Raw genomic sequence first — 24,758 nt, forward strand, 5'->3', positions numbered from 1 at the left:
ATATTCTCTTTCAGAATGTTGTTTTATTTTGAGTTCTTAAATGTGGACTCTTGATCACTGTGGATTGTTTCCTCATGTGTTTTGTTGTGAGATTATCTTTATTGAGGCTTTTTTGCTTTTGCTTCCACCAGTTGCTTCAGAGAGATCACCAATCTTATCTCAGTTCAGTTCCATTCAGTTGCTCAGTTGTGTCGGACTCTTTGCGACCCCATGGACTGCAGCATGCCAGGCCTCCCTGTCCATCACCAACTCCCAGACTTTACTCAAACTCATGTCCATTGAGTCGGTGATGCCATCCAACCATCTCATCCTCTGCCGTCCTCTTCTCCTCCTGCCTTCAAACTTTCCCAGCATTAGGGTCTTTTCAAATGAGTCAGTTCTTTGCATCAGGTGACCAAAATATTGGAGTTTCAGCTTCAGCATCAGTCCTTCCAATAAATATTCGGGACTGATTTCCTTTAGGATAGACTAGTATGATCTCCTTGCAGTCCAAGGGACTCTGATGAATCTTCCCCAACACCACAGTTCAAAAGCATCAATTCTTCGGTGCTCAGCTTTCTTTATAGTCCAACTCTCACATCCATACATGACTACTGGAAAAACCATAGCTTTGACTAGATGGACTTCTGTCAGAAAAGTAATATCTCTGCTTTTTAATATGCTATCTAGGTTGGTCATAACTTTCCTTCCAAGTAGCAAGCGTGTTTTGATTTCATGGCTGCAGTCACCATCTGCAGTGATTTTGGAGCCCAAAAAATAAAGTCAGCCACTGTTTCCACTGTTTTCCCATCTATTTGCCATGAAGTGATGGAACCTGAGGCCATGATCATAGTTTTCTGAATGTTGAGTTTTAAGCCAACTTTTTCACTCTCCTCTTTCACTTTCATCAAGAGCCTCTTCAGTTCTTCTTTGTTTTCTGCCATAAGGGTGGTGTCATCTGCGTATCTGAGGTTATTGATATTTCTCCTGGCAATCTTGATTCCAGCTTGTGCTTCATCCAGTCCAGCGTTTCTCGTAATGTACTCTGCATATAAGTTAAATAAGTAGGGTGACAATATACAGCTTTGATATACTCCTTTCCCTATTTGGAACCTGGCTGTTGTTCCATGTCCAATTCTAACTGTTGCTTCCTGACCTGCATACAGATTTCTCAAGTGGCAGGTCAGGTGGTCTGGTATTCCCATCTCTTGAAGAATTTTCCACAGTTTGTTGTGATCCATACAGTCAAAGGCTTTGGCATAGTCAATAAAACAGAAATAGATGTTTTTCTGGAACTCTCTTGCTTTATCAATGATCCAGTGTATGTTGGCAGTTTAATCTCTTGTTCCTCTGCCTTTTCTAACACCAGCTTGAACATCTGGAAATTCACAGTTCATGTACTGTCGAAGCCTGGCTTGTAGAATTTTGAACATTACTTTACTAGCATGTGAGATGAGTGCAATTGTGTGGTTTTGAGGATTCTTTGGCATTGCCTTTCTTTGGGATTGAATGAAAACTGACCTTTTCCAGTCCCGTGTCCACTGCTGAGTTTTCCAAATTGGCTGGTTCATCAGTCATTGTGTTAATGTCTCAGTTTGAATCTTCCTAAATCATGCACATTATATTCATTTTATCCCCAAATTTATAAGAGGCACAAACCAGAAATTTTGAATTTAAGGGAAGGGATTTTCCTCAAACTTAAAGCTCAAAAGAGATGGACAAGTGTCTTTGTTACCTTGTCCTGACTAATATTTCTTTTCTATTAATAGTTCATCTCTTCCCAGACAAAGCAGCCATTTGGTGGTCTTCGCTTTATCTAAAGATTCTCAATTCCTCATGCACACCCACATTCTCATTTCTTTTTTCCTGCATGAATATTAAAACCTAAGCTTTTAGGTTACTGAGACTAATTCTCATCCAAGGCAATTAAAACTTCACTGTACTGTATGATTCATCAACCTCTTCATTTTGGGCACCTAGGATAGATGGGATTTTCCCTTCCTTCCTTCCCTCCTTCTCAGCCATGCTTTAAAAATAGTGTTTATATTATTTCTTTTAGCATTTTTGTGTCTTTGTACTGGGCAGTTACTTTTGGTTATCTTAGATTATTGTGTTCTCAGAAGTCTCAGTTTCCTTACCATTAATGTGGGGAAAGTTATTTACTTAATAGTGTTTTTAGAATTAAATGAGATAAAGTATATAAAGCACTTAGCTTAGTGTCTGATATGTAAGTGCTCAATAAATGTTAGTTACTATAATTACTAACAATGCTGACCAATATTTTGGTCATCTGAGGTGAACAGAAGGCTCATTGGAAAAGTCCTTGCTGCTGGGAAAGATTGAGGGCAGGAGGAGAAGAGGGCATCAGAGGATGAGATGACTGGATGGTATCACGGATGCAAATTCTGGGAGATGGTGAGGCCAGAGAGGCCTGGTGTGCTGCATTCCATGCGGTAGCAAAGAGTCAGACATGACTGTACAACTCTATAGCAACACCAATACTGGCTGAGAAATTCTAGATAAGAATGCAAATCTGCATAAGAAAAATTAATAAAATGAATTTAAAAATTAATATTTTGGCCCCCTCTTAGAATGTTATGGATCATTTAAGTTCTTTTTTTGATAAAAAAGGAATGTACAAAACTTATTGCTTAAATATATGTTATTTTGTATTATATATCCTTTGAGTGTCTCACCTCATATTTATTTTACTCAGCATGTTGGTAGTCATGGAACAGTATTTATAGACATTTGATGCCTGATTCAATCGACATATATATATTTTTTCATTTTACAGTTGCATTTCATTTCCTCAGAAGGTGGCTTATATTATAAACATGTTTAGAGTTTCCGTATTAAAAATGCTTACATTAAGCTGACATAAAATTAGATAATTTGAAATTCATTTTATTGAGAAAAATTAATCTCTCAGTCTTGTTCTAAAATATTTATTTCCCATAAAAATGTACACTTTTGAGGAACATTGCGTGGGTTATTAATAGGCTCTTTGGTTTGATTATTTCCACTTAGGAATATAATTCTTTGAAAAGAAAGGCATATCTGATTAAATGCTGTGTGGAAGTGACCTTTTTCATGTTCTTAAAAGAGGAATGATGGAAGAAAAAGATAATAATATTTTTAATCTGAGTCTTCATGAGATCTTAAATAGATACTATCCTTTCCGTTTCCTCTCTGTAACAGATACTGTGTTTGTCATTCTGTATGTGTGTAGTCTCACTTCTGTTAACGTGTCTTCATTTCTCAGTGAAATGAAAGCTGACCTAGAACCATGGTCACTCCTGTGTCAAAGTTGCAACAACTGTGGTCACTGAGCAATTACTATGGCCATCCAACTGGTCCTGAAGGGATAGTTGTGTTAGATCAAGATCTAAAATAATCTGTGGAAGGGAATGAACTGAGGATTCAGACTGCAGTGTAATTTGATCTTGTGTCTGCATTTAAACAAAAGAACCACATTTGTAAACAACTTACTCTGCAGAAGGATAAAAATCCTATAAAACATTTAAATGCTCTTTATTTTACTCAGTTGCTTTTTCTTGATAATTTTATTGATTTTAATGCTGAAATATTGGTAGAGCTCTAAAAAAGATGGTGTGGTATCTATGTTCAAGTAAAGCACTTTTTTTTTAAGAACCATTAGGCTTTTTTGAACTGATATATGAATAAAAATGTTATTCTTTTTTCTTTTTTTAAAACACGAGATCCTAAAATACTTAGGAGGTACTTAACTGATACAGATTATTAAAATATGGAAGAAAATTGGAAACAGTGACAAAGTATGTAGCAGTAGAACATGTGCGTTCATTCTTTTTCTTTTTTCTCCAGAGGGGAAATAGGTTTGTACTAATCTGTTTACCTTCTCTCTCCTGCTCATACCTATTTGTTCAATTGTGAGATTTTTGGATGGAGTAAGCACACAGTTCAAAGCCAATGAATATCCTACCTTTCCCCAAACTGTTCTTTGTTGCTTTATCTTCGTTTCACTCATTCAGCATCTACAGAGCACCTGCTCTGTACCAGGCCCTGGGCTAGGTGGTAGAGGGTCTTTATTGAACAAGACCATCAGGGCTCCCTTGATGAGTGTCTAGTCCTGGACAATTTTTCTTTTTTTTGCTCTCTTCTCTTTCATCCTTGCGTTTTCCTGCGTCTCTCTCTTTCTCTACCCTTATATTTTCTACTTTTATTCTTTCCCTCATTTTCTTACTTCTCTTCCATTCTTTCTTTGGAAATTATTAAAGGGCTTCCCTTTCGACTTCAGATTTGTCTAGGATGAATACGTGAGAGTTCTTTCTTTCTCTACACTCTTTCTTGTGGGAATCCAGGAACGTTTGTAACTTCTGGCCTGACTTAGCTGTGTCTGTAGCTCCTCGGAGGAGAACTGGTTACCAGCTGATGAGCAGATCATTTCCTCTCCTGCCTTGGAATCATACTCTTTTGCTTTTCATCAAGCTGCCAAACTCCGTGAAGAGTGAATCCGTTGGGGAAAGACATCTTCCTGTCTTTCTACAAGCCATCATTTTTTGGTTAAAACCATTTTTTAAAAATTGGTTTTTATACCCATGCACCTAAATTTAGCTCCAGTTTGGTTCCACTGGTCACAGAATAGTTCTACCTTACTAGCTGAGTATTTTCATTTCTGCTGAGTTTCCCACAGTGAATATCGTAGAGCATTTTCCAGCAGTATTTTTGTGGAGGGAGAGGGATGGATAAAGGCCTAATATGAATTCTGATGCAGCCATTTTCCTATTGCTTTCTGACACAGTGTAGTAGGAAATCAATGCAGTTAGAGTCATTATTGACAGTAGATAAGGATAAGCAAGCTGGTCATCTGAAAGCACAAATGAATCGGAACTATAGGATTTATTTTAGCTCTGTAAGACTTTTTTTTAAAAAAAAAAATCCATTTCTGGCTCTTTAAAGTTGAAGAGCAGAGATGTCAAGTGACTTATTAGAGATCACACAGCAAGTTAATAGCAGAGCTGTACCTGGAACCCAGGTCTCAATTTCCAGTTTTCTTTTTACCCGGCAGGATATAGAAATAGGATCTAGGGAAAATTATCTTTTGAGGGAGGGGGAGAATTCTTGTTTGTTTGGAGAAGGATTTGTAAAATCCACAGGTTTCAGACTTTTGTACTCTTCAGCTGACAATCAAAGTTTCTAGTTTCATATCATCTTTGTAACCAGCTAAGGTGTTGAAGAGAATTGGCATAAAAATTAAGTGCTTCCCACAGAATATCTAGTCCATGTCTGTTAGCTCCTATATCTAAAGGGGTTCATTTTTGTCTTGGTTCTTGATGTTGGTTATTGTGTATGAGAAATATGATTTTCGCTCAACCTCAAGAGCTGCAGTTATAGGTGAAGTTGGCAAAGTGAATTTACTTTTGGTGAGTTGTTTTGATAGAGGAATTAAAACTTGAATAAGGAGTCAGAACCCCAAGTTCATCCACTTACTTTATTCATTATTTCCAGTGGTTTAGTAGAGTTTAATCTCAGTTCTGAGGAAGTTATTTGAACTCTGGCTCTTCACCCTCTAAACAACTAAGAATCATTTCTTCCCTTCTCTTTTGCCAAGAGATTGCACTGGACATAGCAAACAACCTTCTTCCAACAATAAAAAGATGACTCTACACATGGACATCACCAGATGGCCAACACAGAAATCAGATTGATTATATTCTTTGCAGCCAAAGATGGAGAAGCGCTATACAATCAGCAAAAACAAGACTGAGAGCTGACTGTTGCTCAGATCATGAACTCCTTATTGCAAAATTCAGACTTAAATTGAAGAAAGTAGGGAAAACCACTAGGCCATTCAGTATTACCTAAATCAAATCCCTTATGATTATACAGTGGAAGCGACAAATAGATTCAAGGAATTAGATCTGATAGAGTACCTGAAGAACTATGGATGGAGATTCGTAACATTGTACAGGAGGCCGTGATCAAAAAAATCCCCCCAAAAAAGAAATGAAAAAAGGCAAAATGGTTGTCTGAGGAGGCCTTACAAATAGTTGAGAAAAGAAGAAAAGTGAAAGGTAAAGGAGAAAAGGAAAGATATACCTATCTGAATGCAGAGTTCCAAAAAATAGCATGGAGGAATAAGAAAGACTTCCTAAGTGAACAATGCAAAGAAATAGAGGAAAACAACAGGAGAAAGACTGGAGATCTCTTCAAGAAAGTTAAAGATACCAAGAGAAATTTTCATGCAAAGATGGGCACAATAAAGGACAGAAATGGTATGGAACTAACAGAAGCAGAAGATATTAATAACAGGTGGCAAGAATACACAGAAGAACTATACATAAAAGATGTTCATGACCCAGATAACCACGATGGTGTGATCACTTACCTCAAGCCAGACATCCTGGAATGTGAAGTCAAGTGGGCCTTAGGAAGCATCACTATGAACAAAGCTAGTGGAGGTGATGGAATTCCAGTTGACCTATTTCAAATCCTAAAAGATGATGCTGTGAAAGTGCTGTACACAATAGGCCAGCAAATGTGGAAAACTCAGCAGTGGCCACAGGACTGGAAAAGGTCAGTTTTCATTGCAATCCCAAAGAAAGGCAATGCCAAAGAATGTTCAAACTGCCATGCAATTGCACTCATCTCACACACTAGCAAAGAAATGCTCAAACTTCTCCAAGCCAGGCTTCAACAGTATGTGAACCGTGAACTTCCAGCTGTTCAAGCTGGTTTTAGAAAAGGCAGAGGAACCAGAGATCAAATTGCCAACATCCATTGGATCATAGAAAAAGCAAGAGAGTTCCAGAAAAAGCATCTGCTTCATTGACAACACTAAAGCCTTTGACTGTGTGGATCACACTAAGCTGTGGAAAATTCTTCAGGAGATGGGAATGCCAGACCACCTTACCTGCCTCCTGAGAAACCTGTACGCAGGTCAAGAAGCAGCAGTTAGAACCAGACATAGAACAATGGACTGGTTCCAAGTAGGAAAAGGAGTACGTCAAGGCTGTGTATTGTCACCCTGATTATTTAACTTATATGCAGAGTACATCATGAGAAACGCTGGACTGGATGAAGCACAAGGTGGAATCAAGATTGCTGGGAGAAATATCAATAACCTCAGATATGCATATGGCACCATCCTTATGGCAGAAAGCAAAGGGGAACTAAAGAGCCTCTTGATGGAAGTGAAAGAGGAGAGTGAAAAAGCTGGCTTAAAACAAAAAGTTCAAAAAACTAAGATCATGGCATCTGGTCTCATCACTTCATGGCAAATAGATGGGTAAACAATGGAAACAGTGACAGACTTTATATTGGGGGCTCCAAAATCACTGCATATGGTGACTGCAGCCATGAAATAGAAAGATGCTTGCTCCTTGGAAGAAAAGCTGTGACCAACCTAGACAGCATATTAAAAAGCAGAGACATTACTTAGCCAACAAAGGTCCATATAGTGAAAGCTATAGTTTTTCCAGTGGTCATATATGGATGTGGAAGGTGGACCATGAAGAAGGCTGAGCATCAAATCTTTGATGCTTTTGAACTGTGGTGTTGGAGAAGACTCTTTGACTGTAAGAGAGTCCCTTGGATTGCAAGGAGATCAAACCAGTCCATCCTAAAGGAAATCAGGCCTGAATATCCTTTGGAAGGACTAAGGCTGAAGCTGAAGCTCCAATACTTTGGCCTTCTCATGAGGAGAGCTGACTCATTGGAAGAGACCCCGAGCCTGGGAAAGATAGAAGGCGGGAGGAGAAGGGGACTACAGAGGACGAGATGGTTGGATGGCATCACTGACTCAATGGACATGAGTTTGAGCAAACTCCAGGAGTTGGTGAAGGACCGGAAAGCCTAGTATGCTGCAGTCCGTGGGGTCGCAGAGTCAGACAGACTGAGCGACTGAACAACAACAACAAAACAACCAAGAATCATTTCTTCCTTCCTCCATTAATGTGAATACTCATTTTTAAAACTATTTATTTATTTCTGGCTGCACTGGGTCTTTGTTGCTGCTCGCGGGCTTTCTCTAGTTCCATAACTAGAGAACCTGCAGGATTCTCATCGTGATGGCTTCTCTTTTTGCAGAGCACAGGCTCTAGGGCACTTGGGCTCAGTAGCTGTGGCACATGGGCTTACTTGCCCGGTGGCATGTGGAATCTTCCCATACCAGAGATTAAATATATGTCCCCTGCATTGGCAGGAAGATTTATAACCACTTGCCTGAGAAGTCCTCAATATTCATTTTTATTGCTGTTTTAGCCAGGATCCAAGATGGTCCCCAGTGGTCCCTTAACTCCTGGCAGTCATGACTTTTGTATATGCCCTCCCACGCTGCATTAGCGTTTGTCTGTGTGACCATTAGAATATGGCAGACATAATGTTATGTCACTTCTGAGGCCGTCTCAGACATTGTGGCTTCTGCCTTGTACTCTTTGTATCCCTCACTCTGAGGAAGCCAGCTGCTAGGTTATGAGGATGTTAGCACAGTCCTGAAATATTAATAGTTCCATGTGGCAAGGAACTGAGGCTTTCTACCAACAACCAGGGAGGAAGTAGTTGAGGTCTTCTGCCAATCCCCGTGTGAGTGAACCATCTTAGAAGGATGCTCCAGGTCTGGTCAACCGTTCAGGTGACTAGCACTAGCTGACTGCTTGACTGAAACCTCACGAGAGACCCTGAGCCAGAACCACCCACCTGAACCACACTGACTTCTGATCCCAGAAACCATGTGGAAAAATATACGCTTGTTTTAAGCTGCTAAATTTGGGGGAATATTTGTTACACAGCAATAAGTAGCTAATATAATTTATAGAACAAAAGTTGAACATTTTCAGTTTAAAGTCAATTATAATAGCAATAGATGTAGATATTTTTATTATAAGATGCTTTTGTTATGTTTTTATTTGACACTTAGGAGCAAAAGGAAATCAATACTTGACCTATATTTAGCAATTTTATTTTATTAAATAGGTAACTGAAGAATGGAAAAATTAAATGATTTAGTAATCGGAGGGAGTGGTGGTAGCTAAGGATTGGAACACACTTTTTTTCTCTTTCCACTTTTCTTTAAAATACAGCTCTATCAAAATACAAGTAAAGACTAAACTCAAAATGACACCAACAAATTCAAAAGAGAGAGAGATGTTTGAGGAAATTTTTATTTAAGGAGAAGTTTACTGAGCGCTATTGTGTTTTCTTATTTTTGTTTATTTTTACTTGAAGTATAGGTGATTTACAATGTTTCAAGTGTATAGGAAAGTGATTCAGTTATACATACATACATAAGTGTGTATTAGTATATATTCTTCAGATTCTTTTCCATTATAGGTTATTACAAAATAGTAAATATAGTTCCTTGTGCTATACAGTGGGTCCTTTTTTTAATTTTATATATAATAGTGTGTATCTGTCAACCCCAAATTCCTAAATTATTCCTCCCTACCTTCCCCTCTGGTAACTGTAGGTTTGTTTTTTATGTCTGAGTCTATTTCTGTTTTGCAAATAAGTTCATTTGTATCATTTTTAAGATTTGATCTATATGTAATATATTTGTTTTTGTCTGACTTACTTCACTTAGTATGATAATCTCTAGGTTCATCCATGTTGTTGCAAATGGCATTATTTTATTCTTTTTATGGCTGAGTAATATTCCATTGTGTGTGTGTATGTATGTATATTCCACATCTTCTTTATCCATTCATCTGTCAATGGGCATTTAGGTTGGAATGCTATTGTTTTAATATGAAATCATCTCAAGGAGTCTGAGTCATTTTATTTTTACACACAGGTCATTAGTACTTCCTTCTGTTAATCAACTTGGAGAGGGTTCAATGGATCCTTTAACTCAGGCCTAGATATGAATATTTTTGATCAATTCAGCAAAAGTTTATCAAGATCACCAGTGCTGGCCAGGGAATACAAAAATAAACAAGACATCTCTGCCCATGAATGGTTTATAGGTTAGTGATGGGGCAGGTGATTTTAGTAGTGAAGGAAGAGTTCTGCTACAGGTATTCACAGGAAATATGCAGAGTGTGGAGGAGGAGCACCTACCTCAGTGTGGAGGACGAATGACTTCCGCAAAGTTGCATAGCTACTATGTAGCACTTTGAATCCATTTTGGCAGTTTTCTTGACACTTGGAAGGGGTAATAAGATTATATGCTGCCTGCTTATTAATTTTCATACATTGGCGAGATCTCTGTTTTTTTTACAGAGACCCTTTCTTCAACCTTTATTTTTTTAAACTTTTAATTTTTATTATTGTATAGCCAGTTAACAAACAATGTTGTGATAGTTTCTGGTGAACAGTGAAGGGACTCGGCCATTCATATACATGTATCCATTCTCCCCATACTCCCCTCCCATCCAGGCTGCCACTTAACACTGAGCAGAGTTCCCTGTAGGACCCAGTAGGTCCTTGTTGGTTATCCATTTTAAATATAGCAGTGTGTACATGTCCATCCCAAATGCCCTAACTATCCCTTCCCCCATCCTTCCCCCTGGCAACCATAAGGTCATTCTCTAAGTCTGTGAGTCTGTTTCTGTTTTGTAAGTAAGTTCAGTTGTATCATTTCTTTTCAGATTCCACATATATGGGATGTGATATGGTACTTCCCCTTCTCTGTCTGACTTACTTCACTCATTATGACACTCTGTAGGTCCATCCATGTTGCCGCAAATGGCATTTTCATTTTTTAATGACTGAATAATACTCCATTTTATGTATGTACCACATCTTCTTTATCCATTCCTCTGTCGATGGGTGCTTAAGTTGCTTCCATGTTTTGGCTATTGTAAACAGTGCTGCTGTGAACTTTGGGATGTATGTATCCTTCAGATCATATTTTTCTCTGGATATATGCCCAGGAGTGGGATTGCAGGGTTATATAGTAGCTCTATTTTTAGTTTTTTAAGGAACCTCCATACTGTTCACCATAGTGGCTATACCAATTTACATTCCCATCAACAGTGTGGGAATATTTCCACACCCTCTTCTTTCCACACCCTCTCCAGCATTTGTTGTTTGTAGATTTTTTGATGATAGCCATTCTGCTGATATAAGATGATATCTCACTGTAGTTTTGATTTGCATTTCTCTAATAATTAATGATGTTGAACATCTTTCCATGTGCCTATCGGCCATCTGTTTGTCTTCTTTGGGGACAAGTTTCTTTAGGTCTTCTGCCCATTTTTTGAGTGAGTTCTACAACTGGTTTTCACTGAGATATTATTCAAACCTCTTTTTCAAAAGAACTTAAAAAGAGACTTCCTTTTTCTTTCAAACGGGATAAATGGAATGAAACAGAGACGCTAAGAAAAAGAAATCTTGAAGTACAAAAACAAAACCCAGGAAGTATGCAAGTATTGAAAACATGAATTAGCATGAATTAGAAGACTGAACCACATGATGTCAAGCTGTAATAATAAAATATTTAGGATGTGGGATTCTAAAACAATTCATTAAATAAATCTTAGTGATCCGTCATGATTATTTTAGCTACTGGTCCGAAAGAAATTTATGGCAAAGTGCTGATTGCCCTGGAAGGAAAGATTGCACCTGTGGATCAATTTGGTAGGATCTGGAACTTAATTCTGTCAGTTTGAACAAGCAAGTTTCAGACATTCTAAATCCAAGGGAACTTCCAACAGTCTTTCATGAATGAGGCAGTAAGAATGAAAAGACCTTTTATAACTTCATTTTGAACTCTGCCTGCAAACCAGAGGTCAGCAGGCCCTTCGATCCCAGGGGCTGCACAGTGCCTGGAGGTGCTGGTGGTGGGTGCCGTGGAACCTGATGGGGGAGGGCAGAGGGAGAGAGAAGGCAAAAGAAAGAGGAGGCAAAAGACATAAAGACCTGGGCTGGAAGAAGTGAAGAAGGAGATAAACAAAAGAGAGGGAAAGGAAGAATTAATAACTATGGTTTGCTGAGCACTGCTAGCCACCGTGCTAAATAAATGCATTTCCAATCCTTACAGCAGCCCCATGAAGTTAGTACTGGTATTACCTCTGTTTTACTGACTAGGATACTGAGCCTCAAGTGAGGTCATTTGCCAAAAGTCACGTAGTTAGTAAGTAGCAGAGCTGTGATTTGAATTCAGTTCTGTCTGACTCCCAAATCCAGCATTTCTAACCATGAGGCAATGAAGGAAATATATTCATCTACTGCAGTGTAAAAGAGGACCACTAAAGACTAGCTAGCACCTGGGCTGTTCTCTGGCTGGCCTTTGGGTTTTCTTTTTTCTTTTTTTTTAAGTTTGTAGACAAGTCTTTAACAGAATGAAGATCCCTTAATTGGATTTGCCTGTTATCCAATATTGCCCACCACATCACATGCTGTGCTTCAGTTCCTTACATGAATCAGTTGGAACCTTCCCATTTAGTCTAATGAACCCTAATTTCAGACAAAGGTAACTGTCCCCTTTTGTTTCATCCTGTGCTTTTATTTTTCAAATACCAGAGCCGACCTCTGAACTCAATCTGCACTTGCCTATTGATGCATAAATATCTATAATATCACAGTAAATTAAATTCTATTTAAAGGGTTTCTATTTAACAATCTGTCAGAACTTTCACAGCATTTGATTTCTGGTCTCCTCTGTCCAGTGACAGGTTTATCTCGATATGGTTTGATTAATGAAACCTTTTATTTGGTGTAAGCATACTTATTATTACTATAATCTCTTAATGCTTGCTTGGGCAACACTGGAATCTGGTGGCAGGGACTCTCAAAACTTCTGGCTTCTTTAGTTCCCTCGAAACACTGGGTGAGATTGACGGGTGGGAGACCCATGCCCTCTTAATGGGAAGCTTGGTAATGTTAGTGTCAGCTGAATGATATAGCACTCTGTCTTAGAGGCTTGGCCAAACTCCCTTTTAACCTCTGGGGTTTAAGAAATGCTTTTGACTTCATGCCAACAAATCCGCCTTGCTCTCCATTGCTACCTTGTCCTTGCATGCCAGTCATTGGGGGGAGTGGCTAACATCTCCCTCGGGAGGTGAGAAATTGCAGTGTGGACTGTGTCACTGAGAAGTGGGATGAAGTCTAAAATAAAAGAATGTATTGAAAAAGAGTGTCTTAATGAAGCCAAGGGGCCAGGCACTAATAGCTCTTAAGAAACAGAAATGACTTTATGATGGATATTCCACAAGCAACCTTTTTGAAAAGAAGAGTAGAATTGAACTATGTTTTGTTCCTAACAAGTATTTACCTCCGTGAGGGGCTGCCGTTGCTGCTGAATTATCTTCCTGGTGTCCTACATGCTTCCAAAACACTAGAAAAAGAGTGCCTTGGATTTCACATAGACTCAACGTTGTCACTCTGTTTTACTTTGCTATTAAATATTTACTAACGTTAAAAGTGAGACATTAAAAACAAAATCAGAAACTTGTGCTGCAGAAACTGTTTTCTCTGCAGTTTTCCTAGCTAGTATTTTCTGCACGGGTAAAGTGATAGACTTCTGCCAAGTGTTATACTGGTCTTTATTTGTACACCTGTCCACCTCTAATGCTCAAAACATCTCATACTTTTTTTTCTTTCTTCCTTTTTTCAGTTTGTGGTCATTGTGGTTTTAAGTGCAATAAAATCCACCTGGAGAGTTTTGCTATTGTTTCTAAACAACCTGAATTAGAAAGGAGAACAAGGTAATGTTAATAAATATGATTCAAGAGCCTAATAAATAATCAAATCAGATAAAAGAAACAAGTCTGTTATGTACAAAGAGCATTAGGATAGTTAATATTCTTTGTTAAGACTTGAATATTCAAAGGGCAAGTAACCTCTGAAAACAAAAATATTTTGTTTATCTAAGGACCATACTAGGTTGGTTGTTAATTTGATCACTTGAGATTGCAATTTGTTATTAAATTTATATGCTTACATAGACTTAAAAATGAAAGTTTTCTTTCTAGAGTTTTAGCAGTGAAAAGGAAAATGCTATAGGAAGTATTTCTTTTTAAGGGGACAACATTAGATTTTTATTGTCACTTTAGCTTTAATTGGATTAATTGAAATCATACTGAAAAATAAAGTATGGTTTAACTGTATTTTTGGAATTAGAGATATGGTTTAAGAATATGCATTCAATAAAATAAAGAAGTAGAAAACCTAGTCTAATTTAAAGTGATATTGCAAGTCAAATAATTTTTAATAACATAATTAATAGTAAGGATTGTGTGTTCTGTTTGAAAAATATAGAAATATAGAACATTTTTGTTCATGAAAAGTGTTCTTTTGTAAGAAATTATAGAAATATCTTAATGAGATACTGAGTAGAGGATTATTACAATTCTCCAACATGTTTCTTATTTTTAATTTATTTCACATCATGCTTTTTAACCTTCAACAACAAATATTGTTGTACCATGAAGACAGCAAATCCAAACAATTACATATGTAGTCCAAAGGCATACACAAGAAAATCAATATTTGACATCTTTGCAACTCCCTCTTTGCAGTAGCGTTCAATAGCTCTTATTCATTATACACTTATATCTCTTTCAGATTCGCCTTTGTCACTAGAAACCCATTTTTTTTCTCTCCTTTGACTTCCACATAACTTCTTTGCCCTGTACTTTTACAGATGCCTTCTGGCTATAAATACTAATGAAATCTCTTTGCTTAATTCAATTTTGCTGGTACACTTACAGTTATGACCTAACTTTCCCACGAGAGAGACTGATTGAACATTCCACTACCTTATGGATGGGAGCAAACATTCTTACAGAACTGGACTGACAATTTCCATAATTATAGAATTCACAGCCTAATGACCTTAAAAAACAATAAAAAGATCTCTTGTTAATTCCATTTCTGTTACTGACATTCAAGATATTTCATTTTTCACGGGACAACAAATTTACTTTTTTATTTTCCAAAGAGCAGTCTATCCTTTCCCCCCAGATTAAATTTTCTGAATATTGAAGTATTCCATTGAACATTTAGCATTTCTTTGTCTTTTAAAAGTTAGAATATTTATGATCCTTAGAATGCATTTGACTGATTTATAGCAATCAATTATGAGTACGTTTTCAAATAGCCCTTTTAAAAATGAAGAATAGAATAATTAAAAAGATCACAAGTCCTCCCTTGCATATAATTATTTCATTATTTCATTACAGTGCAGAAATTATTTTTGCTGACTGTGAGCAATTTTAATTGAGCAAGATCTGTGTTGATATACGATAGCAGGCAGTTCTTCCTAAGAAATAAGATTACTAATTGCTTAAATTTTTATTCAGCACAGTGAGTCTTATGAGTCACATTGCAATATAAACCTAATCACTAGGTAGAGTGGCTACAATACATTTTCTGTGGTGTGATATCCTAAAAGCATAACTTGCCTGCTAATTTATTCCTCCAACAGGTTTATTGCTGTATTAAGCATTTGTTTTGTAGAAAATTCTTATTCTATCTAGTTATGATAGAACTATGATAATGAAACATTAAAATTCAGACTTGAAGTATATGAAAGCCAGCATAAATAAGCAAAATTAAAACATAACATCTTGAATTCTTCCTAAAAACCAGAATGCTCAGCACCCCAGCCTGTATTATGGAGGCTTTTGGCTTATAAACAAAGACGGCTCCTCAGGAATAGATATCTTGAGTGTGCAAGACAGCATGCTCCTAAGTGACATTAAATTAAATGTTAATAAAAAACCATTTTCTTTAAAAAATTTAGCATTCATCATAAATGCTATGGTATCCTTGGCATATCTAAGATATTTTCTTCTCAATAAATATTTTATGTATATTTATTGCTATGGGAGAATATATAAATTATAATAAAATTCATCAGAACACTGTCTTAACAACATAGGCTGTTTTGATAAAATCTGAATAAACATTTTAAAAATATATGTTTTTATGTATAGTTTAGTATTGAATATGCTGTTGCTGATTTAACTTAGCTCTTAAGTGAAAAGTACTATAATTGAATGTATTCTTAGTTTAAATATAATTTTTGAAAGTGAAAGCAAAAATACTTGAAAAACTCTGTAATATTTATTAGTAATTCATTTATTCATTCAGTAAATATTTATTAATAGTTTATAATGAACTTATCAACAATTCTAATTTACTAATAGTATTTTCTCATACTCTTTCAAGACAAGTGCTAACATTTTGCCTTCTTTGCTTGTATTCCACTATGTTCATTTGCTGCTAAAAGGGGAAGTTGACTAGATTGGTATTTAGTTGACCAATGCAGAAGTTACAGAGTTGTTTACAATTCTAATTTCCAGATTTAAACATTTAATGTGTTAGTGATAACTAAAACCTTTTGGAGATCTGTGAGTAATTAGTTACTATTGTGCATAGAACAAATTTTGTATTTGGATCTTTTTCACTGGAGATTAAGATTTGTGTGTGATATGGAAAGTAAAATAAACTGTTGACTGTAAAAGGCTTTCTTATGGTGAAGGAATTTTATGGTAATACAGTACATAGTCAGTGTGATCTAGAAGAATGACTGATGCATATAGAACTGATATAATATTGTATGTTAAATATACGTCAGTTAAAAACAAAACTAGACTAGCCCAGAGTCCTGGGTTCTGCTATTGTTATTAACTAGCCTTAAGACTACGGGCAAGTCTTGCAACTTCTCTTGACCTTTATTTCCAGATCTGGAAAATGTGGATAATAATCCTTACTTTACCTCCTGCTGCGGATGCTTTCATGATAAATAGTAGCTTCTGTGTTGGTAAAATGTGAGTTGCAAATTAGACAGTTCTTAACCTGGGGGTGTTCCAAGAATCCTCTTGAAACTATGCAAATTTGTGTGTATATCTTCCTAGGTATGAGGTCTGTAGCTTTTATCGGATTCTCAAATGGGCAAGTGACCCAAAGAAGATGAGGAAACACTGAATTTGAGAATCTCTAACATCCTTTCTTCTCTTAAATTCCATTCTCCCTCTCTGAATAATATATATGAAAGCACTTTGAAAGACTGCTAAACAAATGCAAAGTATCATTCTCCATCTCTCTTTATCGATCTAGTCTATGTAAAAGTCATAGCCATACTTGAAAAAGTGATATTATATTACGTTGCATGGATTATTGAATAAACATATTGCCCGAGGGCATCTTTCAAATAAAAGGTTCAGTATTAGACCCCTAGGAGAATTGAAGTGTCACAGACTCAGAGAAAATAGAGGACAATCTAGGTGAGGGTGGAAAAACATTTTAATATATGTTCAGTGTAGCTTAGTGGTCAAGATTTACAAGAGTAATTAAACTAGGATGAGGGTTTTTGATCTTGTTTTAATCTAGATTATGACAGCTGTGTCTCAATTTCCTCCTCTCTAAAATGATTTTAGCAATTCATACCTCACAGGATTTGGGGAAGATTAAGTTAGCTAGTTAGATTAGTCTCGTTAGCGTAGGTTAAAGTGTTTTTAGTTAACTGTACAGCAATATACCAAAGCAATAGTGTGAATTCTCCATTCAAAGGAGGGAAATACCACTGTTAAGGATTTCTCAATAGTCTCTTCTTTGTTTTGTGACTTTATTTTGTCCTGTTACCTATTTAATAATAGATGTGAAATCAGAAACAAAATGTAGCAATTAAGATACATTGTAATTTCTTCTGAGTTTTTCTATCCCCTTTTTGATACTTTAAAAAGGAGTGATCATTTATCTCTTTAAAGATACATCTAAAATATGTTAACTTTATGGCTTATCAGTAGTTTTTAAGTTTTCTACATTTAATGAGCAAAAATATAGCTATATAAAACATTAAGAATATCTTTAAAGAATTGCTTTAAAACAAGATACCATTGTGCTGTATTAAAAGACTGTGCTAATAGTCTGTTAAAGAGTACTTGGGAAAAGATTAGAGAAAAGGAACTTTTTCTTCTTTCTTATCTCTAAAATGAGGGGAGTTGAAATTGTTTTCTTTCTTTTTTTGTTTGTGTTTTTTTTTAATTGGAATATAGTTGATTTACAATGTTGTACTAGATTCAGGTGGACAGCAAAGTGAATCAGTTGTGCATTTGATATAAATACATTTATCCACTTTTTTTTTTTATTCTTTTCCCAAGAAGGTCATTACAGTATATTGAGTACAGTAGTTATCAATTTCATGTGTAAATAAGGATTTCTTGATTATGGAGGGGAGGCAGGTTGGAGATGCCGCACTGAGTTAGGGTATCTTTAGCCACTGACCACATAGGGAGGTTTTTCACCTAAGAAATAGTTGATGTGGGTCTCAGTTTACCTCTTCCTTTCTAGATTTGCATCCAAATGGAGTGAAGGGAGCATTTGGTAATAGAATTTGTTTGCTTTCTTACTGAGTGTGAGTTCCTAGATAGAAGGCAGAGATGGGGGTCTTACACATTTTTATATTCACAACTCTATTCAGGTACTCAATGAAGTCTATTCACTGAATGTTCTTGGGCTGATTCCTTTCTCTAAGTGATTGTTTCCTCTATTATATTTCTAATAATGATAATAATAATGATAAAACCAGCTACCATTTATGGCACACTCTGTACAAAGTTCTTTACATGTTATTGTTCTAGCTTCACAACCCGGGGAAATATTATCCTCATTTTAAAGGTGAAGATTCTGAAGTCCACAGAAGTGACTTACTTAAGACCATAACCACCTGACAAATTTATTGGAAAGATATTTTTCTTTCATTAGCTGCTCTAGCTTCAAAGATTTTGCCTTCTTAACAGCTTCCTCATTGAACCAAGAGAGTGCTTTGATAGAAGACTTAAGGTACCTTGCACTCCCAAACTGCAGATTTGATGATGACAGGAAATGTTGTTGCTAGGTCATGTTTGATTGGGCTAGATGTTCCTATTTTGTTAGTAAGTAGCTGCTGCTGGGAACTGAGAGGAAATGAAGAAGAGGAACCAGGAAAGTTTGATGAATAAGCCCCTTTATGAATATTCTTCCTGAAGCTCCTCCCACCACCTCAGTGTTAAAATAGATGAACATAAGGAACACCAAGTAGTTCAGATGTAAAGTTAAGATTCAAAATTAGACTATTATCAGCCTCAAGTGATGAACACAAAACAAGTAATCTCTGAGGGACCAGAACATGAGTTTGCTCTGAATCTCTTGGTTTCTGTGGAGCTGTGATTCATATTCTCTATAATATACAAAGTTGAAATATTTTAAAACTTCATAGCATAACAAAGACAGATTCATAATTATAGAATAGCAGCATTTCCCACCAGTCATTGGAGGAGTGGTAAACTCAGGTTAGAAGAAAACTGCCGGTTATCGTGGAAAGTTATATTTTATTTCTGACAACTATATTTCTCCTCAGTTTTGAAAATACCTTTTTATAGAGCAGTTCGTAGCCAACCTGGAAGAGGAATTTGATCATTTATTGCACATCTACAAATTCAATAATAATGATGAAAGATTTGTTGGTTGTCTTGTTTATCTGAGGGAGACATGAGACACACCATAAGAGAGGGTGGGGAATCTGGGCTCAGTGCCCAGAATTTTTCTTTGCTATTTGGATCACTGTGTTTGCTAGAATATTTAATTAATCCCACTCTTGGAGTAATGCTTATTGCTGATGGCCATCGCTGAACTGAAATATTAAACCATATGTAATATATCTTCAATAAAATTTAGATTTAAAAGTCCCTAAATGATGTATGTGTTTGACAGTCCTTAATGAAAACTGACTAAAGGAATTTCAGAGAATGAATAGGCTTAATGGTAACAATTATTTTCATTCATGTGGAAGGAAGTGCTAAATTATAAAATTAAATGTAAGCAATTAGCACAACATTTAGGGTAGGATTGTACCAATTCTTGGATATATAGTTTGTTTTATAGTTATTGTTATTGTTGTTAAATATCTGTATCTTCTGCTATGTCTCTAGTGAAGGTCTTTCCTGAAATTCTTTAAGACTAGTTCTTTTTGGAGTATAGTTTAGCCATGGTTAGACCATCAACTATCTGATAATTCTCTTTTGAGTAATTCAGTACATAGCATGATTTTCTCTTATTATTGAACCGATGCCTCAGCAAAGGGTTAGAGGAATTCTGCTGTTTGTAGCGAAAATCTTGTGCCAAGAACATTAACCTTGAAGTTCTATACTTTTTGCAGGTCAGGCAATTACCACAGTTATCCTATTTACTTATTTAAGATGTGGCAAGAAGAGCTCCCCAAAATGGACTGATAAATGTGGGTGGAGGGAAAAAATCAATTTCTCTTTTGAAAGAATAGAGCCAGAATTGTAATGATGGAAAGAATTCTAAGATTCAGTTAAAATGTCTTTTGAACAGGTCAGAACAAATAGTCTGACATATTGGAGCGTGCCTGTGCAGTCAAGAGGGACAGAATAGCTGAAATGAGACAGTACTTAAGAATTTGATCAAATCCAGTGGTCTTCAAACTTTGTAAAGCCTCAAGTTCCTTTATTCCAACAAAATCTCATATACTTAATATGTAAAACAGGTTTAAGGGGAGCTACTCTCCTTGAAGCCAAAGAGGTCGCACCTATTCACATGCTTCCCCTTCTTTCTTCCTTCTAAGCACAGTTTGAAAATCATCTGACCCAACTCTCATTTGAAAAATGTGAACATTCATTTCCAAGAGGAGTGGACTGACTTATCCAAGGTTATATAAGTAAAAGGGGTCAGGGCTGGTTCTCAGACTGTGTTCTGCTCTGTTACACACTTTCTCTTGGACACTATTTCTGCTTCTTGTGTGGAACCCTGGGAAGAGAGCCACCCTCTCTACTAGACTACTAGGGAAAAGTCACATGGTCAGGGCTTTTGAAGGTGGGTGGGAATATGGATCCCAAGAGCTCAACAATTCGTAAGACAGGTATTTATCAATTGTCTATTATGTGCAAGGCATGGCTTGAGGCTGCAAAGGAAGTGCAGAATTCCAGAGTAAAGAAATCATATCTTTACTATTCTTCACCTTCTATTTTCTCCTTAAAAATATGAACAAAATGATTATTCAGAGAATGCCTATTGTTCATTCATTATAGTGTTTTTGGGTATGGACTCTGGAGTCAGCCTGCCTAGTTTTGAAGTCTGGCCCTGATGCTTACCTTGAGCAAATTATTTAATTTCTCAGCGCCTCAGTTTTTCTTCTGTAAAGTGTGTGAGTGTGTGTATGTGTGTGTGTGTGCACATGTGCTGTCATGTCCAACTCTTTGCAACCCTATGGACTATAGCCCACCAGGCTCCTCTGTCCATGGGAATTTGCAGGCAAGAGTACTGGAGTAGGTTGCCATTTCCTTCTCCAGGGGATCTTTCAGACCCAGAGATTGAACCCACATCTCCTGCATCTCCTGCATTGGCAGGTGGATTCTTCATCATTGAGCCACCTGGAAAGCCCAGGTGTAAAGTATACAAAGCCCATCTATAAAATAGGGATAAGAAATTACTTGCATCATAGACTTGTTGTGAGGATGAAATATATATCTATATGTAACTTAGAATAGTACCTTGCACATAATAAATACCAGGCAAGTGTTAGCTATGATTGTAATTATGATTATTGTCATATCTTATGTCACTTACAATGACAATTCAAAATCATTATTTTGGTTGTACTTCTGGTGTATATTTTAAAACTAATCATATGGAAATTATATTATTAATACTTAAGTTACCAAAGCATTGTCAATTCAATTTGGTAATATTCATTTCTTATTCTGTAAAATGATATGGTTAACTGCTATACACTTACATAAGTTTGGGGTGGAATCTATATGGCATATAGATTGAGTGGCTTATAAGCAACAGAAATTTCTCAGTTCTGGAGGCTGGAAGTTTGAGGTCAGGATGCCAACATGGTTAGAATCTGGTAAGGGCCCTCTTCTGGGTTTCAGACTGGTGCTTTCACTGTATCCTCACATGGAGGGAAGAGCAGAGAGCAGGAATAAGCTCTCATGTGTTTTCTTATAAGGGCCCTAGGCCTATTCATGAGTGCTCCACCCTCAAGACCTGTTACCTCCCAAAGTCCCCGTCTACCAACACCGTTACACTAGGTGTTAGGATTTGAACATACAAATTTTGGGGGAACACAGACATTCAGTCCATAACAACACTGTAGATTTAATGATAGTTCTTACAGTATATATAATAAATACAGTATGATACATTTCACTTACTCATTACTTCTAAGATGTTTTATGCATCTTAAATGGGAATCTTGACGAATAGAAATATAGTCATTGGCCAGTGATAACCTTATATAGTTACTTATTTTTCTTGCAATACATGTGCTTTCTCTTCAAACAAAAAGGAAGACTGTGGGCATGCACAATGTCACATATATCTCTGTGTTTCTAGAGTTTAGCCTTGTGCCTTGCACATGGAAGGCCGTCAAAAGATGTTTCCTGTATCATGAGTTCTACTTTTAATGGTAACATCTCTTCTCAGTTTCAGTTTTTCTTTTCTAATTTTAAACTGTCAACCTAATTGTAATATTTTCTGTACTAATTTTACTTTGTTCCATTGGATCTAAGGTTCATAAATTTGTTGAACCATGAATAAAAGCAAAAAGCTAGCACATGTAGGTGAGAGCCATATGCATTGCTTTAATGAATAGTCATCACGACATATGGAGGAGGACTGCCCGATTAATTATTGGGTTTGATGGAGTTTCTTCCTGCCTGAACGAGTCAGTCCAGGGGCCAATTTATAGTGGCAAATTCCTGTAATGGGCTGGTCTGACCGATAAACAAAGTAAATAAATGAACCAAGTTGATTCAGTAGCCCAGATAATTTGCTAGATTAGCATGACAATATTATACTGCTTAACAAGAAGACTTGTAAATTTTTTGGAAGTATGTAGAGTCTCATGGTGAAATTCCATTTACAAATCTTTTTAGTAATTTAATAAATCTCTTCAGCACATATAAAGCAAACATTTTTGTTCCTGTAGAGTCAGTGGTGCAAACTACAAGTCATGCTAACAGTCAAATGAACAGGTGTTTTTTAGACTTTTTAAAGCAATAAAAATCATGTGTATTTAGGTAAACAAATTAAAATCCCACAGGATACAAAATGAAAAGTAAATGTCTTCTTCCTGCCACTCCTAACTTCCTAGTACTTCTTCCCCAGCAATAAATAGTATTACTAATTTTTTGGATATTCTTCCATATATTTTTTACATATCTACGTGTGCTGTTTACCGACTCTCTTTGTGACCCCATGGATTGCAGCCTGTCAGGCTCTTCTGTCCATGGGGTTCTCCAGGCAAGAATATTGGAGTGGGTTGCCATCTCCTTCTCCAGGAGATCTTTCCAACCAAGGAGCGAACCTGCACCTTCTGCTTGACAGGCAGATTCTTCACCACTGAGCCACCTGGGAAGCCCCATGTATCTACATAAGCAGGACCAAATTTATCTATTTTCTTGCAATTTGTTCCCTTTACAGCATATCATAGACTTACTTCCATATCAGAACATATATATCTACCTTATTAAAACATAACTGCAATATTTCCCCATGAATGTAATAATCTAACAACTTTCATATTAATGGACAGTGTTTTGCTGTGTTAGGATTGTTACTTCAATGATCACCCTCTAAATTAAATCCTTGCACACTGATGTGATTTATGTACAGGATAAACTTCTAGGAATGGAGGTGGGCAAAAAGAATGTGCATTTGCCAAATTGCCCTCTCAATAATATATGAAAATGTCTGCTTTCTTATTTGCTGTTTTGCTATCAGTTTGTTACAAAGATTTTATCGTCTAATAGATATTTGTTTTTTCTGCTCTTCCTTTTTCTGAGCTCAACCCAAATGTCCTTTAGAGAACCATCTCTTTCTAATATAGTTGGTAGGTCTTCACCTGGAATAGTTCTTGTGACTCAGTCCTGGCCAGAATATTAAATCCTTCTGATAACATTTTTTATTTTAGTGCTTTTATTTTCCCCTAGTTTTATGAGAAATTGTATATACTTAAACTGTACAACATAAAAGGATTTGATATACATATACATTCCGAAATTCTTCCTACAATCAAGTTAAACAACACATTCATCACCTCACATAGTTGCCATTCCTAATAACATTGTTTTTCCAGTATATACAATATGTACAATATGATATATTTCACTTACTCATTACTTCTAAGATGATTTTACATCTTATATGGGATGTGCCTATGACCTAAGTTGTTCCAAAGTCCCAAACTCAGTTGGGAGTCACCAGGAAGATCTGACTTTTTCCCTCTGGACCAAAACCTGGGAGAATTGTAGGCATGATATTGCTGAATGGCACATTGCCTCCTTGTGGCACATAATATGGAGGAGAGTAAGGCCGACAGTGGGAGGCAAATGATGGGTGCCTCTGGGTCAAGTTTAGATGAAACCCAGAAAAGTCTTCAGTTGTGTGAGCTAATTTTACTTTTTGCTCAATTTGGTTTGAGTTGAGTTTTTGGTTGCTGACAGCATAAAGAGTCCTATTGGATGTTTATACCTGTTTTTCCTAGCCTTAATATAGTAAAAAAAATTTAAGTTATATTAATAATTCTTTTTTATAGAGCGCTGGTGATGTGTCAGGTATGGAAGGGCTTCCCAGGGGCGCTAGTGGCAAAGATTCCTCCTGCCAATGCAGAAGACATAAGAGATGCGGATTCGATCCCTGGGTTGGGAAAATTCCCTGGGTGAGGGCATGGCAACCCACTCCAGTATTCTTGCCTGGAGAACCCCATAGACAGAGAGAGGAGCGTGGCGGGCTACAGTCCACAGGGTTGCAAAGAGTCAGCCATGACTGAAGCGACTGAGCAGGCATGCTCGCGGATATGGAACTAGATGCCTAACATGCATTATCTCAATGCTTTCAGCTAT

Source organism: Cervus canadensis, chromosome 2 (assembly GCF_019320065.1).
Source record: "Cervus canadensis isolate Bull #8, Minnesota chromosome 2, ASM1932006v1, whole genome shotgun sequence".
Taxonomy (NCBI): domain Eukaryota; kingdom Metazoa; phylum Chordata; class Mammalia; order Artiodactyla; family Cervidae; genus Cervus; species Cervus canadensis.